The following is an 18,281-nucleotide window of genomic DNA, read 5'->3' on the forward strand; positions in this document are numbered from 1 at the left end:
CAACATCCACACAACAACAATTCCCACAGACCCTGGCATGACTCCAGTGTTTTTGAAGCAATATTGCTTGCCTCTCGCATCAATGGAGTCCCTTACTGAAATAATTAAGAACCTTGAGTACCGTGGGATAATCCGTCCAGGCCACAGCACCTTCAATAATCCGGTGCTGGGGATATTGAAGGCAAACGGCCAGTGGAGACTCTGTGCCGACCTTAGGGAGCTCAACAAACGGGTCCATACTTCCCGATGGCCTCTTCCCTACATTGCCACGGGCTGGCCCAGATCCAGGGGTCACAGGTATTCACTGCCGTAGACCTGACCAATGGATACTGTACTGTACCTGTCAGTAGGGAGGACCAATACAAGCTGGCCTTCGCCTTCGGGGGCCAACAGTACACATGGACCCGGACTCCCTTCGGATACATCAACTCCGGCAATGAATTCAACATTTTTCTACATAAGACCATGCCCGACCTGGGTGAAAGGGGTAACCTGGTTTATGTAGATGATGTTCTCATCAAAAGCTCAACTGTGGAGGAACACATAGTGGAGATCCGGTATGTTCTGACACAATTGAGGGCCGCCGGAGCAAAACTCCTCAGGGTCTCTGTCCCCAGGAAAAGAAAGTGGAAGCACTCCAGAAATTAAAGGACCCTACAACTCTGCAGGAACTAAGGAGCCTCCTTGGACTGACTAATTATAGTAGAAAGTTCATTGAGGGCTACACAGAGATCACCAGACCTCTGATTCATCTTTTGAAGGGAGGTCAAGTGGGAATGGGGTCCAGAACAAGCTGAGGCAGTAAGACAACTCAAAAGAAGCCTCTCACAAGCGCCTTGCCTAGCTTACCCTATCAGAATTAAGGAGTTCTTTTTGGAGACAGGGGCCCTCATTACAACTCAGGCGTTAAGGGTTTAACGGCGCCGTCAACCCTTAACGCCTGATTACAAGTGTCCCTTTGCGGGTTGGTGTTTAACGCCTGCTTTTAGCAGGAGTTAAAAATCCAACCCGCAAAGGGACTTTGGAGCTAATTACGGCACCGTAATTTACGGTGCCGTAATTAGCGCCTTCCCCATCCCCATTATGCCCTATGGGGGCAAAAATGGGAATGGGGAAGGGCATATGGTGAATGGGGAATTACCGCCCCACTCACCTTTGAATGGGGCGGTAATTCCGCCATCCACCATGGCGGAATCATAACCTTAGCGCCATGGACCATGGTGCTAATAGCACCATGGTCCTCCGCCAAGGTTGTAATGAGGGCCAGGGTTCTCTAATACATGCTTGACTGCAGTATTATACCAAAAGCATGACAAGGTCAATAAAGTAATCTCCTATGCAAGTAAGACTTTAACCTCTGTGGAGGAAAATTTCAATAACTATGAGAAGGCACTCCAGGAAATGGTGTGGGCATTGAAAAATTACCACCCGTTTATCCAGGAGGAACACATCATAGTGGAGACTCCACACCAGCCTCTGCAATAACTCCAGAGTGACAGAATCCGGTCCGGAAATGTGAGTAATTCACAAATTACTTCCTGGATTCTGTCAATGCAAGGCTTTCCTGTGGAGGTCAGATATGGCCAAAACAAGAAGAGTCTGGCTGACTTGCATGATTGTGCCAGAGAAAACTGTCTCGAGGACGAGAGTCTAAAAATCAAGGACAACATGGAGGCATACCTTAATTCCCCACACAAAGTCTTTGAAGAAGACAAGTGTGAGGGAATGCCCACTGTCTATGTGGATGGATGCTCTTACCATGTTGACAACAACGGGGAAAAAGAACTTCCCTACCACGTAGGGAATGCATGGGTGAATGAGTCCCCAGAACCCTCTGCTGGGTACAAGATTACTCCCCAAAGTAGTCGAGTGGCAGAGTTGATGGCTGTGCATCAAGCCATCCTCACTGCTGTCCAACATCAACTCCACAAACTGGTCATAATCACAGATTCGGATTATGTTCGGAACAGGTTCGTGGAGCACCTGGTTAATTGGAAAACCGAGGCATGCTATGTGCTAATAACAAACCCTTGAAACATGGGAAGTTAATTCAAAATATTGATGATCTGGTCACCTCGAATGGGATGACCATTTACTGGAAAATGATCAAGGGTCATTCCAAATTAGAGGGACCAGACAAAACTGGAAATGACTTAGCTGATCAGCTGGCCAAAACCGGGGCCATCCAAGGGGATCTAATAGAGATCGAGTCCCTGTTGGGGGAAATCCAGGTCACTGCTATCACTAGGTCTCAGACAAAAGCTCACAAAGATCTCTCAACTGCACAATGGAGTAAGGAGACCCCAGATGCTGATTTGATTACGGCTCAAAAAGGGGATCCAACAATTGGTAAGTTTTATCAACACATTGAGGACCCTGAAAACTTTCCCCTGACGGATACCGATTACATTGGGAAAGAGGACCTCAGAGTGTTGATGAAATGTCCAAAAATGTTCTGAATCCAAGACGGTTTGCTGGTAAGGAAATCCCAACCTGGCCATGATCAGTGGGTGGTTCCTACCTCATTCCGAAGCCTGATGTTAAGTCACGCCCATGATGCGGCCACAGCTGGTCATAGGGGGTTTCATACAACACTTGGAATCTTAAGAGAGGTTGCATACTGCCCACACATGAGGCAGGACCTCGACCAATACTTGAAGGGGTGTCTTGTGCGTGCATAATTTCAGCCAACATCCCTCACACACCGTGCACCTCTCCAAAAGAGGGGGATGACACTGCCATGGTCAGATTTGCAAGTCAACTTTATAGGGCCCGTGGTTCGCTCCTCTCGGGGAAATAAGTACATGTTGACTGTGACATGCTTATTTACTAAATGGGTGGAATGTCTCCCGGCCCCAAACTGCAAGGCAGAAACAGCAGCTGCCCTGATGATCAACCACAACTTTTTGCGTTTTGAACTACCCCAAAGGATTGAGTCAGACAGAGGTAGCCATTTTACCAGGAAGTAATGACAAAAATGTGGGAGATACTTGGGGTTAAAAGGAAGCTACATATTGCTTATCGGCAGCCTCAAGTTGGCCAGTAGAACGTTACAACAAAACCATTGTGAGCATCTTAAAAAAGTTTGTGACAGATTCTGGGCCAAGTTGGGATATCCGATTACCTCTTGTCCTAATGGCCATCAGATCTACCCCTTCATCTGCAACTAATATGTCACCATTTGAGCTGATGACTGGACGCAGGATGGTGCTTCCCCAGCATCTGCTTTACAGGACCCAAAAGCAGACATTTATCAATGCCTCCACAACTCATGAGTATATTGAAAATTTAAGAAAACACCTTCAACATGCTTTTGCATATGCTCAGCGAAATCTATAAAGATCAGCCGATAGCATGAAGACCCACTATGACTTGAAGACTACTAGGAAAGAATACAATGTAGGAGATCGGATTTATCTATACAATTTCCAAAGGAACCAGGCCAAACAGCGGAAATTTCTGCCTACCAGGAAGGGACCTTTTGAAATTGTAGACAAGATCTCACCACTCGCCTACAAGATATGCATCCCCAAAGGCAGTTTGGCAGAGGGGGAAGATAAGTGGGTCCATATTAATCAGCCAAAGTGATGCCATCCCAGGCACACTCTGCAGCAACTGGAGGAGTCCTCTGGAACCCCAGAGGGAGCCGCTCCAGGTCAAAAAAATTCCAACCCTAAAATATTCCACATATTGGCCCTCATTACGACCCTGGCGGTAAGCGAAAAACGATGCCGGTAAATGATTACCGGCATCGTTTTCCGCTAGGTCCGATCATGACCCGTGACCGTTAACTACGATGCCATTAGCGGCATTGTAGTTAACGCTGCCGCTAACTGCAACAAGTTTGCGCGCACGCGACCCGCCACGCCGTAAATACTGGCATGGCGCAAAGCTGCACAGATCACGACCCAAGCGGAAATGCACCTAACGCCATCACTAAGCCCGTTAAGTACCTTACCGCCATGGTGCTAATTACGCCATCGCGAACCAACCGTAAATGGCCATGTGCAGTGAATCCAGCTGCCACAGGTGCACAGAATCAGCACAGGTGGAGGCAATACAGACTCAGGAAGTACACAAAGAGCACACCCCACCCCTTCCCACACCCAGTCCCACTCCACAATGATACCAATAGGACTAGCAATGATGGGGCTGGAGGACTTGATAGCAATGCAAGTGCTACAACAACAACAGGCTGCACAGAGGAGACGCAGGAGGAGAAGGAGGGCAAGGCAGGGCCAGCAAGCCCCACCAGCACAGCCAGTGGCACCACACAGGCAGCCCACAATCCCACGCATCAGAGCCAGTCCATTCAACCTCACCGCTGAGCAGATCCACACCCTGTACCATTTGGACCGGGACACCATCACCGCCATCGTAGACATGACACACAACAACATCATCAGCATGATCCATCTCGTACACTGATCCAAGTGCTCGATACCCTCCTCAAGCTCACAGACGACCACATCTCATTACCACGGACTGCCCAGGAGATTGCAAACACCAAAGTGGGTTTCCATGCACTAGCCGGCATACCTGGTTGCATTGGTGCCATCGACTGCACCCATGTGGAATTGGTGGTCCCACATGCCATGGAGGCACCGTACCGCAACCGTAAACTATTTCACTCAATCAACGTGCAAATGGTCTGTGGCTCCAACAGGATCTTCACACATTGTTGTACCCGATTCCCTGGAGCAACCCATGATTCAAGGGTCCTGAGGAACTCCACAATAGCACGCCACATGGAGCGACATGCAGGCCCAATATCCGGGCTACTCGGTGAGTCTAATGTCATGACCATGGAATTGTGAAGTGGGTAGGCGAACGACGTACAAATGCATACTCCACCTGGCTGTGAGTAGCAAAGACAACGGAGCCAGATCATACCCTAATGCATCACAAACCTCAGCTGACACCAGTAAACCTAAGGCCTGATGTATGCAGCCCTACCATGTGAATGAAGGTGTGTCCCAACCATAACACAACCATCTGCAAGTGCATTGAACCAATTCAGACCACACCATCAACTGAAAGGCCTGTCCCCCATAACTGCGCACGAAGGAGGGACATGACCCCCCTGCATACATTGGTTGATGGCATGCACAACAGTCCATAAGAGCCATGAGCATATTCCTGTCGCATAGTGTGAATCAATTAGTGCATGTCAACGTGGTCCGAAGTAACAGTTGGATGCAAGCCATGGTGGCACGTCAAGTTTTGAGTTTGACGTCATGACTGACACATACATTCTCGCCCACATACAGGTGATGCAGGCTATCCCCTGAAGAGGTGGCTACTTACACCAGTCCAGAACCCACAGAACCAGCACGAGGAGGACTTCAACCGTGCACATACACGTACCCGTGTGGTGATTGAGCAGGCATTTGGCCTATTGAAGGCACCGTTTCGCTGCCTCAGCAGGTCTGGTGGGGCACTGCTGTTCCGCCATGAGAAGGTGGCAAAGATCGTCATGGCATGTGTCATGCCACACAATAAGTGCGTCAGACGAAATGTGGCCTGCCCCCTGACGCTGAACTGCAACCACCTGACGATGAGGATGAGGAGAGTGTGGATGGGGCAGCACCTTGTAAGAGGATTCAATTCAACACTATAGCTAAGTCAATGCCTAGTCTGGGATACTGAATGGAAACCCTTATTGATATATCTTTATGTCCAGTTCATGCATTCTGGATGACTACCCCTATATAACACCCCTCTCTTTGAATCCCCCTGACCCCACTGAGCCAAGAAGTAGTTCTGTTTTGCAAGTTAAAAGGTTTATTTGATAATTTAAACAATAGATATATATATATCACACTTTATAATAATTTAATAATTGAATATCACACTGAATCTGAGCAGTAATCAATAATGGATAGTCTGGCACTAGCACACTTGTGAATAGGAACAGAAGAATAAGGTGATAGAGAATGCTTTATATAAGTTCAGATGGATGTAATGTTGAATGAAAATGCAATACAGAAAATACTCAATATGATTTCAACAAAACAATGTAATCACTTTTCTCTGGCAATCCCCTCCCCCCTTTATGCAATGCAAGGAAATGGAAGGAAAGCACACAGTTCTCAGAAATGCAATCAACTGTAATTCAGTTCACCCCAGCAAGCTTAGACTACAGAAGTTCGAAACACAGGCCCAAATGCTTTTATATGTGCTGGCAATGAAGTGAAAAATATGCTAAAAATGGTTTTAATTCCCTCTAGAGGTTCAGGGTGAGTGGTATCAAGTTAATATTAGTCCAGGCTCACTTTAGCAAGGATCTAGGAGTAACTAGCAGCTATCGGGGGTAGGAATGCGGTTCTAGGTTCGTAGAAAAGCCACGATTCCCAGCTTTCAGAGGAAAGTTACTGCAAGTCTCTAGCACAAACGGTCACGGAGATATGAGCGATTAAATAAAGGTAGTTTTTCGGATTTTGAATGTTAAAATTCAAAGTGACAAGTGCAGCTTGCAACTAGAAAATGACAGGTGACAGCTTTACAAATGACAGGTGACAGTTAGGAGGCAGTTCTACTTAGATTAAAATAGATTGAATTATATTATTTTAACTAAGAGATTGGTTCTGCACAGTCTGCTGGGTACTCACAATATATTTTTGAAATAGATGGGCCTCGCCACGGATCTGGTCAGGTTTTAGACTGGACTCTGGTCTGGTCTCTGCACTTCACAGTGATCTGGGTCAGCTCTCTCTCTCTCTGGATTCTGGAGATTGATGGATTTGAAGTCTGGATCTTTCTGCACAGCTTTCTCTAGAGATTGATGGAGGTAAAGTATGGATTTTCCCGGCAGAGCGTCCCGCAGCAAATGGATTTGAAGGTCCCTATCTGTCCTGTCTGTCTGCTTTTATGTGTTTTGAAAATGGGTGTGTGTGCAGCATCACTAGGCTCTACCCCTCTCCACTTGTCATGGGCCACTTCATCCGCTTCCCCTTGATTGGGGGAATGAAATGAAGTGTCATCATGATGAGGTCTGTTTATGGTACAGAGAACCCACCCCTGTCAAATTACACACAATCTATATTTTGACCTAAAAGACATATTTGCACAGGTACACATTTGTTTAAAATTACATGCACCCATCACATATCACAGGAGGTATACCCTGTCCAAATCTGCTCTTCCTGGGAGCTTGCATTCAGAAATGGCGACATTTGCACTTTTTAACTGGTTTCGCAATATCGGACATTACCCCAAATTTACACACATGTGCGCAAGGAGTATGGACATTAATTGATGAAGTGTCAGATTTTTAACATGCATACATTTTAAGTAATACCCTCTTAACTGCTAGCTTGCCCCCAGATCATGCCACCGGTTCTAAAAACCTCTTAAAATGTGGGCAGAAAAATCACAAGAATTATGGTATCATTTAAATAATTTTCACAAGTCCGTACTATGAGTTATTCATCTTTTTCTAAAACCATATTCTGGCTACAGGGGTGTGGTTTCCCCCCAGCACAAGGTTGAATTTCTGGTTTTTCCAGTTCTGCCAAGCCAGCTTGCTCTCACAGGCAGTGCTCCTCCCCTTTACTTCCAGGAGGAAGCCACTTTTACAGCCCCCGTAATAAAACATTTGCCTGAGTCAGGACAGGGCTTTGTTCAATTTCCTGCAGAGCCCAGGTAATTCAATCAGAGAAGTGTCATATCCCTTTTGGTGGGAGCAGCAAAAGGACAGCTAGGCCTGGGAACACAGCTGTTGTGCAAGTCTCATCTCCTGTCGGGGGTAGCTGGTGGGCAGAATTCAGTTCCTTAAACCAGGCCCCAGCTAATGTCACTTTTGTTCCCCAGTTTAAGTCAAGACACTTTTTTACATATGCAGCTAGGATGCTGATTCTAAGTTTAAAACTATGACATTTAAACAATTGCAACCTATGTGACACTCAAAGGTAGGTCACTCATTTCTTTTAAACATTTAGATTTTTAGTGTCTTTCAGTCCAAATTTACTTAAACTGCTGAAATCCACAGCTCAGCCAGTCTTGTTATAAACCTTCAAGTCACTTCAGAATATAACTTTAGATTGTATCCACCTCTCAGTAAGTCTTTCTTTGGCTTGGCTTGGGTTCATTTATTCAGTTTTAAACAAAATCTGGTGGTTTTAAAACACCGGCTTTCTGATAGTGGTGAGTACTGGTACTGCACCCCTTTTTGGGATTTAAGAAAATGAATTCCCCACAATTCTAGGTTGCTTTTGGCAATCAGCATTGCCATTCCCAATGGTTTCAGGCTACTGTGTGGGTAGTCCAATGGTGGTTTTAGGCAGTGCCCTTCTGTGCCCATAACATCGGCAAAAATGTGTGGCAGCCTATTCTTCATGCATTTCCCTGTGCATTTTCTGGGAAGCTCTGGCCATCATGATGTTTTCCATGTCAGTACTGCACAGTTTTTGAGGTAGGGCTCGGATGTATGGGTAAAAACATCCCACAAGCCCCCCTCTTGCGATGGCCATTCTGTTTCACTGATGGGACTCGCAAGACCTGGGATGTTTCCTCATCTTCTTCCAATAGATGGCACAGTTCAGCATCTTTTCCTCCATCCGGTACTGATCAATCGGTTCTCCTCGCCGGTCCTGATGGGAATATTGGGCGGTACCCTGGGCCCCCTTGCGTCTCTGCTCCCGGTCTCCGGATCGTCCTCCTTGGCCCGTCTCCAGGTTTTCTTTCTCCTAGGACGACAAAGGAAGAGCGGCAATACCTATTCATAGACATGTTTACCCCACCATTGATATAGTGGGGTGGCATATAAATTTATAGTCAAAACATATGAACATGCACATTTCTTTTTGCATTCAAAAACGAAAACACCCACATTGAGAAACTCAGAATTTGATTGGCGATATGTCGGATATTTTAAGTTAGAACTGAATTAATCTGAGACCGTACCCTCTAGGATTCCAGAGGATTCCTCCAGTTGTTGCAGAGTGTGCCTGGGATGGCAACACTTCAACTGGTTAATGTGGACCCACTTGTCTTCCCCCTCTGCCAAACCGCCTTTGGGGATGCGGATCTTGTAGGCCACAGGGGAGATTTTGTCTATAATCTCATAGGGTCCCTTCCATGTAGGCAAACATTTTCGCTGTTTTGCCTGGTTCCTTTGGAAATTGTATAGATAGACCCGGTCCCCCACCTGATATTCCTTCCTGGAAGTTTTCAGGTCATAGTGGGTCTTCATGCTCTCAGCTGATCTTTCGAGATTCCGCTGAGCATAGGCAAAAGCATGTTGAAGGTGTTTCCTTAAATTCTCCACATACTCATGAGTTGTGGAGGCATTTATCAGTGTCTGCTCTTGGGTCCTGTAGAGCAAATGCTGAGGAAGCACCATCTTGTGCCCAGTCATCAACTCAAATGGTGACATTTTGGTTGCAGATGAAGGGGTAGATCTGATGGCCATTAGGACCAGAGGTAATCAGATATCCCAACTTGGCCCAGAATCTGCCACAAACTTCTTTAATATGCCCACAATGGTTCGGTTATATCTCTCTACTGCCCCAGAAGAAGCTGGCCTGTAAGCAATATGTAACTTCCTTTTGACCCCCAGTATCTCCCACATCTTTGTCATTACTTCACTGGTGAAGTGGCTACCCCTGTCTGACTCAATCCTTTGAGGTAGACCAAAACGGGAAAAGATGTGGTTAATCATCAGGGCAGCTGTGGTTTCTGCCTTGCAATTTGGGGCTGGGAGACATTCCACCCACTTGGTAAACAAGCATGTCACAGTCAACATGTACTTATTCCCCCTAGCAGAGCGAATCACGGGGCCTACAAAGTCGATTTGTAAATCTGACCATGGCAGTGTCATCCCCCTCTTTTGGAGAGGCGCACGGTGCGTGAGGGATGATGGCTGAAATTGTGCACACACAAGACACCCCTTCAAGTATTGGTCGAGGTCCTGCCCCATGTGTGGCCAGTATGCAACCTCTCTTAAGATTTCCAATGTTGTGTGAAACCCCCTATGACCGGCGGTGGCCGCATCATGGGCGTGACTTAACATCAGGCTTCGGAATGAGGTAGGAACCACCCACTGATCGTGGCCAGCTTTGGATTTCCTTACCAAAAAACCGTCTTGGATTTGGAACATTTTTGGACATTTCATCAACACTCTTAGGTCCTCTTTCCCAATATAATCGGTATCCGTCAGGGGAAAGTTCTCAGGGTCCTCAAGGTGCTGGTAAAATTTACCAATTATTGGATCCCCCTTCTGGGCTGTAATCAAATCAGCATCAGGGGTCTCCTTACTCCATTGTGCAATTGAAAGGTCGTTGTGAGCATTTGTCTGGGACCTAGTGATAGCAGTGACCTGGATTTCCCCCAACAGGGACTCAAACTCAATTAGATCCCCTTGGATGGCCCCGGTTTTGGCCAGCTGATCAGCTAAGTCATTTCCAGTTTTGTCTGGTCCCTCTACTTTGGAATGACCCTTGATCTTCTTCCAATAGATGGTCATTCCCTTCGAGGTGACCAGATCATCAATGTTTTGGATCAACTTCCCATGTTTCAAGGGTTTGTTGTTAGCACATAACATGCCTCTGGTTTTCCAATTAACCAGGTGCTCCACGAACCCGTTCCGTACATAATCCGAATCTGTGATTATGACCAGTTCGTGGAGTTGATGCTGGACAGCAGTGAGGATGGCCTGATGCACAGCCATCAATTCTGCCACCTGACTACTTCGGGGACCAATTTTGTATCCAGCGGAGGGTTCTGGGGACTCATTCACCCATGCATTCCCTACGCCAGCCACCAGTTCTTTCTCCCCGTAGATGTCAACATGGTACGAGCATCCATCCACATAGACAGTGGGCATTCCCTCACACTTGTCCTCTTCAAAGACTTTGTGGGGGGAATTAAGGTATGCCTCCATGTTGTCCTTTATTTTTAGACTTTCGTCCTCGAGACAGTTTTCTCTGGCACAATCATGCAAGTCAGCCAGACCTTGCGCGAGGGGACTCTTCTTGTTTTGGCCATATCTGACCTCCACAGGAAAGCCTTGCATTGCCAGAATCCAGGAAGTAATTCGGGAATTACTCACATTTCCGGCCCGGATTCTATCACTTTGGAGATATTGCAGAGGCTGGTGTGGAGTCTCCACTATGATGTGTTCCCCCTGGATAAACGGGCGGTAATTCTTCAATGCCCACACCGTTGCCAGGAGTGCCTTCTCACAATCGTTGAATTTTTCCTCCACAGAGGATAAAGTTTTGCTCGCATAGGAGATTACTTTATTGACCTTGTCATGCTTTTGGTATAATACTGCTGTCAAGCACGTATTAGAGAACCCCGTCTCCAGGAAGAACTCCTTGTTTCCGACAGGGTAAGCTAGGCAAGGCGCTTGTGAGAGGCTTCTTTTGAGTTGTTTTACTGCCTCGGCTTGTTCTGGACCCCATTCCCACTTGACCCCCCCTTCAGGAGATGAATCAGGGGTCTGGTGATCTCTGCGTAGCCCTCAATGAACTTTCTGCTGTAATTAGTCAGTCCAAGGAGGCTCCTTAGTTCCCGCAGAGTTGTGGGGTCTTTCAGTTTCTGAAGTGATTCCACTTTCTTTTCCTGGGGACAGAGACCCTGAGGAGTAATCTCATGCCCCAAGAAATTAACACGGGTTCTACACCACTGTGCTTTCTGAAAGGAAAGTTTTGCTCCGGCGGCCCTCAACTGCGTCAGAACATAACGGATCTCCGCTATGTGTTCTCCCACAGATGAACTTTTGATGAGGACATCATCTACATAAGCCAGGTTACCCCTCGCACCCAGGTCGGGCATGGCCTTATGTAGGAAAATGTTGAATTCATTGTCGGAGTTAAGGTATACGAAGGGAGTCCGGGTCCATGTGTATTGCTGGCCCCCAAAGGTAAAAGCCAGCTTGTATTGGTCCTCCCTACTGACAGGCACAGTCCAGTATCCATTGGTCAGGTCTATTGCAGTGAATACCTGTGACCCCTGGATCTGGGCCAGCCCTTGGTCAATGTAGGGCAGAGGCCATCGGGAAGTATGGACCCGTTTGTTGAGCTCCCTGAGGTCGGCGCAGAGTCTCCACTGGCCGTTTGGCTTCAATATTCCCAGCACCGGATTATTGAAGGTGCTGTGGACTGGGCGGATTATTCCCCGGGACTCCAGGTTCTTAATTATTTCAGTAAGGGACTCCATGGATGCGAGAGGCAAGCGATATTGCTTCACAAACACAGGAGTCATGCCAGGGTCCATGGGGATTGTTGTTGTGTGGATGTTAGTGCGACCACAGTCATATGAGTCTACCGCAAAGAGATCTTGGAAATCCAAGAAAACTTGTTTCAACTTTTGCTTTTGTTCCAGAGTCACACAGGCATCAGCTAGGTTGACTCTCTCTTCCACCATCTGCCTGAAGCCTGGAAAGACTTCTGGTTTGGCTATTTCAGCGGCCTCCACCAGCTGGGTGGAGAAGTCCCTGGTCAGAGTGCTGATTTGGACCGGAGGCTTCAGGTGGGAAAGGCAGCCCTCATGGACCTGGAAAATCACCTCATCCCTCCTGAAGTCACAAGTCACATCTTCCTTACCATAAGGGCAAGAAGTGTACACCAGGAAGTTCCCCCCATGCCGGGTAAAAATCCTGTCTGGTGTTGTATTGTCATCACTGTCACTGTCAAAGCAGTCCTTGGGGATTGGCTCTAACAGTTCATTACCTAAATCTATGGAAAAATGTCGGTCATCAACCGCCATTCCAATAATGGTGCCTGCGGCTAGAGTAATACTCTTTAAGTCGCTGTTATCCACCTCTATTAGAATGGTGTCATGTTCTATGTTGACTAATGGAGTTGGGTTTACCCCCAACCCTTGCTGTTGGAGAGAAGCGTTTAGATGTATGTAAGCATCAGGGTTTTTCAAATGTTGTCCTCTTTTACCTTTCACTTCCAGGGAGAATTGTCGGGTCCTTTCTGGGATGGTGACTTCCTCTTTGATCTGAATTTCAACTGCATAAGGTAGCAATTGAGCTGACCTAAATGCTTTTTCTGGATCATCAAAGCCCATGGGATTATCCGCTAATCGGGACCAAGCTTTGAAGTTTATTAGGTCCAAACTAATGGCAAAGCGATTGAGAATGTCACTGCCTAAGTAAAAGGCGGCAGGGACGTCTCGCACGACCCAACAATTGTGGACTATGCTCTTGTTGCCAATGGAGATTTTGAGCATACACCTGCTTGGCAGGAGATGTTTGGAATTAGGTGCTTCCAGGTCCATTTCCCATTTGTCTATCAGTTTGAAGGTGGGAATGGCTGGATCTTTTGGGAGTTGGCGGAACATGGCTTTGCTGATGAAGCTCTTACCGTTGTTCACACACATTCGAGCGAGAACAGACTCCTTCCCATCATTCAACTGAACAGGGATGAACAACTGCTCTCCAATTTGCTGAACATCAGCCAGGCTCTGAGCTGATTTCACATCTTTCTGGACTATAGGAGTGGGAGTTTCTGATTGTGGATTAGTATAGAATCTCAGAGTGTTTCCTTCCAGCGTGGAGTACCACTTTAGACTGGAAGGAAGGTTGATTTTCAGAAATAGAGAGGACCCTCCATCACCAGTCTGTTGTCCTACTGCTATTACTGTCACGTCTGGAATTTGGCTATTCTGGAAGTGAAATTCTACTTGGTCAGATTTTTGTTCAACCATGTGGCAGGTGCCGTTTAAACTAACATGGTTGACACTGTTTTAATTTTATTGGTCGGCTAGTCTGGGTCCAGAGGACCTTGTTTACGCAATCTATTAGGGGTGACAACCTTCTCAGGAGGTCATTCCCTAGTAAACAAGGGGTGCCCTCTGGAGTCACAACTATGACCGGGTGTTTCAACTTGTGTCGCCCAATTTTAATGTCCAAGTCTGCCGTCCCCTCGACGGGAATTTCCTTCCCGTCAAAGTTCTGGAGTTGTCCAGGAAGTGAGGTGAGAGGAATTTGGTAATTCCCTCCCCTTCCTGCATTCAGTTCGTCAAAGGCCCTTCTGGACAGAAGGGTAGCTTGAGATCCTGTGTCCACCAGTGCCAAAATTGTACCCTGCCCCTGTACTTGTACCGGGGCATAGTATCTTCCCTCCTTCTCCTCAAGGGGGCACAGATAATGCACATTTTTGTACAACTGGTGGGCTAACTTTCTGGTTTTGGACATTGCAAGAGAAGAAATTTGGGCAGAATTCTGTGGAGAGCCTTGGGAATCTGAAAGAAAAAGTTGGCAACTGGAGATCAGAGCCATTGTGGGTTCCCCTGGCTCCGGTTCTGGGCCGCCCCCCCCCCTTTTTGGAGGCAGTCATCAGGATGGGTTTGAACCAGGGGATTTTCTTGCTGTTGGTTCTGGGATGAGATGGTGGGCGGCGGTAGCTCAGTCTCCACATCTCCCCAGTCTGGATTTGCATCCCTAGGGACCCATTTTTCTTTGGGAGGAGTTCCCCCCTCTCTGAAGGAGAAGATCCTTTTCCCAGGATCCTCTGAGGATCCCTCTCCCTCAAATTGGAAGATCTGTACCTCCTCCTCAAACTGTGTCTGTTTGGGTCTTTTGTTTCTCCTACCCCCCCTCTGCTCCTTAGGAGGCAGACTTTCAGGGGCAAGAGATTTTGTTTCCGGTTCCTGGGTTTCCAGGGGATGTTTACAAATGAGGAAGGAAGCTTCCTCCAAGGCTTTACACCCCCCTTCCCTTTGTGCCTCCTCCCTGGGAACCGGTGAGTTATCGGGGTGCTGCCCCCGTCATTGTTCTGGAGCACCAGGTCCAGAGTTGGGTGCGTTCTGTGCCGGCATGCCCATCTGAGGGTTCTGCTGCGCCCTCAGTATTTGACCCAGATCCCGTGCCATATTTTGGACCTGGCGCTCTAACTGGGAAACCCGCTCAGGCTGATACGGGGCCCTGTTTTCTCCCCTGGGCTGATCCCGGGAAGGGTAGCTATCCCTTCTTTGGTAGTACCCCTTGTTGGGAAGATTTGGGTACCCCTCCACCCTTGGCCTCCCCTCTCCCGGATTAGGTTGTCTGGGCTCAGGGAATTGGGGAAAGAAGGATGGATGATTTTGGGGTTGGAAGTTGGGTGGATACCTGGGGAAGAAGTTCTGCCCAGGATTTGGAGAATTTCTGCCCTCCGGTGGGAAGTTAGGAGGGAAGTTCCCTGGGTTAGGTGCTTGGCTGGATCTCCCCCCTTGGGCTGGAGGAGTCCACACATAACCCAGGATGGGTCGATTACCCTTGTAACGGGGACTTACATAGTCAGGAGAGCGAGGGACCCCATTTGTGGTGCTGCCTCCCTGGCTCCCTGTCTGTGACTGGCCCGAGGACCTTCTGGGCCTAGCATTATTAGGTGCAGGTAGGTTTTTAGGCCCCCCCATCTCCAACTCTAAAACGGGGGTGACCTTTACCTCTGCCACCTTGGCAGCAGCAGGGGTGCTGTTAGTTTTGTGGTTTTTGGGCTGGTTTTTGTTTTCCACCGGTTTCTGCACCTCATAGATGCGGGTGGCTTGTTCAATGACCCATTCTAAAGATCTTTTCTCATGAAAATCCCTCACGAGCTGGGTCATTATATATTTGGGCAAGGCATGGAAAAAAGTATTAACAAATTCTCTGCTGTCTGTGCGCACCCTTCTAGTGGTCTGCGCAAAGGCACGTTTCAGTTCTTGCACGAATTCTTGTGGGGCCTGATCCTCCCCACATTGCAAATTGTAGGCTGCCTTGCGAGCCTCTTGAGGATTTCTGTGAACAGAAAAATGTTTAAAGATGGCCGCCTTATAGGTGGACCATCTTAAATGATTTTGGTCCTCCAGCCCCGCAAAGAAACTGGCGTATTCTGGTGAGAATGTCCATTTGACGTACTGGATGCAGCTACTGCTGTCCTTCAAATGGAAAGTCTCCATCATTTGCTCATAGAGCTCCAAGTGTTCCCATACGGAATACTTGGCGTTCTTATGATAAGGCGTGATAACACTCCTTATTGCCTTTATTTGCTTCAATGGGTCCTTAAGCAAGGCCCTTTTTGCCTTATTGGCCTTTTTGGTTCGGGTAACCCTGGTCCATTCATCCTCTGACTCAGAGGCACTGCTCCCAGAGGTTCCTGTCTGATCTTCCAGGTTTTCCCGGATTCTGCGAGCCTGGGAATGGCTGGCAGAATGTGGGGACCTGGTCTCCTGTGTCCTGCGCCGTTCAGAGGAGTCTTCAGATTCCTCTTTGCTGCCAGGATTTGATGGGTACCCCCCCACTGACCTAACTGGGCAGAGGTTTTCAGGATGCCCTTAATGGGCCTACTCTCCTGGGGTTCCCCATCAAATTGCACTGTGCTTAGGTGCCCATACCCGGATGCCCGCCCCTCCATTCCTGGGTGGTACTGGCCTATGAGCCCCATGCTTCTGGCTGGATAGTAATCTGCCATCCCTGTGGCCCTGTGCTCATGTGCGCCAGGGGACATGGGGGTGGCAGAGTCCAGGGACTGAGAGAAATAAAGGCCTCTGGTACTAGGGCTCCTGGGGTTATGCTCAGGAGTTTCTCTTTCCCAGCGAACCTCATCTCTATCTGCCCCTGCTCCCTGTTGCAATGCAAGAGCCTGCGCCTTCAGTTCCTCAGTTAAGGCCTTACTAGACTCCATCAGTCTCTCCTGCATCGCTACCTGTTGTTGGAGCCTATCATTGTGCTGGCAGAGAGCCTCATTCTCTCTCTGCGTTTCCTGATTGGTCCTGGAGCACTGGGCCAGTCTTTGCTGCAGGAGGGTTATCTCCTGAGCTGTGTCCCTATTGGCCTGCTCCTTTCTTGCCAGAGCATCCTCCACCTTCCTGGTGTGCTCTACCAAGTTCTGGTGTTCTTTTTGGAGGTCACCCAGTCCCTGGAGGGCCAGGTGATTTTCTTCCATTTTCCTTTTTAAGTGGCAGACTTCCTGGCCTAAGGTATCCCTTTCCTGACTAAGAGCCTGCATCTGTGCCGCCAGGTCGTCCCTTTGCCTTTGGAAGGCACCAGCTTTCTGGCGCTCCTGGTCAAACTCTGCCTGGGTATCCAGGTCTTTCAAAATCAGTTTATTGCTCTCTGCCTTCTCCCTATCTAGGTGGCTTTGCAGGGTGACTACCTGCTCAGCACATGCCCTATTGAAGTCTAACTGTTGCTCCAGCTTTTTCTGGCTCTGCAGTAGGGAGTCCAAACCTTCTTGGTATTCCTTCTGCAAGGCCAGAAATCTGGTATCCTGGTCAGCCTTTTCCTGTTGCAGGATGTCCATATCCTTCTTTATTTTAATGATGTGCTGTCTACTCTCATTTTCTGACTCCTGGCTCCCCTGCAGCCTCTGCTCAGAAGAGACCAGGTCAGATTGGACCTTCTCTAACGCCATCTGTCGCTTATTCGCCAGATCTTGGCTTTCAGTACATTTATCCTGCATGTCTCCCATATATAGGTACAGGTATGCCGCTATCCTAACCATCTTGTCTTCTTCATCCTTAGCTTTAGGAGCCATGTATAGTTCACTCAGGGCCACATGTAAGGGACCCTGATCTCTCCATATATCTGACCCTGTTTCCGTGACCTGTTGCGTGATGGCCTGCAACCAGACCGTCTGGTCCTGATGAGTCCACTCACCTCTCACAAATAGCTTATGTAAGAAGTGCTCTCTGGCTATTTTCATATCTACCAAGGTCGCCATTCTGGAATTTGAGTTCCTTCCTGACTTACAGAAGTTTATATTATATTTTTGCAAAACAGACCTTTTCCTTAGAGCGTTCCTTTGAGGAGTGCTTTACAGCGTAACACAGCGTATGATCCGACCGGATATGTGTATCTGGTCAGCTGGCACGCTGTATCAATCTGCACAAGTGATAAATCTAATCCAAACGTCCGGCACGAGCCCCCAATTTGTAAGAGGATTCAATTCAACACTACAGCTAAGTCAATGCCTAGTCTGGGATACTGAATGGAAACCCTTATTGATATATCTTTATGTCCAGTTCATGCATTCTGGATGACTACCCCTATATAACACCCCTCTCTTTGAATCCCCCTGACCCCACTGAGCCAAGAAGTAGTTCTGCTTTGCAAGTTAAAAGGTTTATTTGATAATTTAAACAATAGATATATATATCACACTATCAACCCTATTGCCCCCACAGACAATGTCCCTAAGGACAAATCCTGGTGCACTAGCATCCAAAATGCTCTTGCAAATAAAATCACAACCCTTCAATCTAAAATTGCTGAGAAAAAAGCCTCCTTGCACCCTCACGGTACTCACACCACCCCATTGAAGGAGTTACCCAGCACACCCCCACAAAACAACGATAAACCCTTCAGGTTC

Source organism: Ambystoma mexicanum, chromosome 3p (genome assembly GCF_040938575.1).
Source record: "Ambystoma mexicanum isolate Mex_15411 chromosome 3p, UKY_AmexF1_1, whole genome shotgun sequence".
Classification (NCBI taxonomy): Eukaryota; Metazoa; Chordata; class Amphibia; order Caudata; family Ambystomatidae; genus Ambystoma; species Ambystoma mexicanum.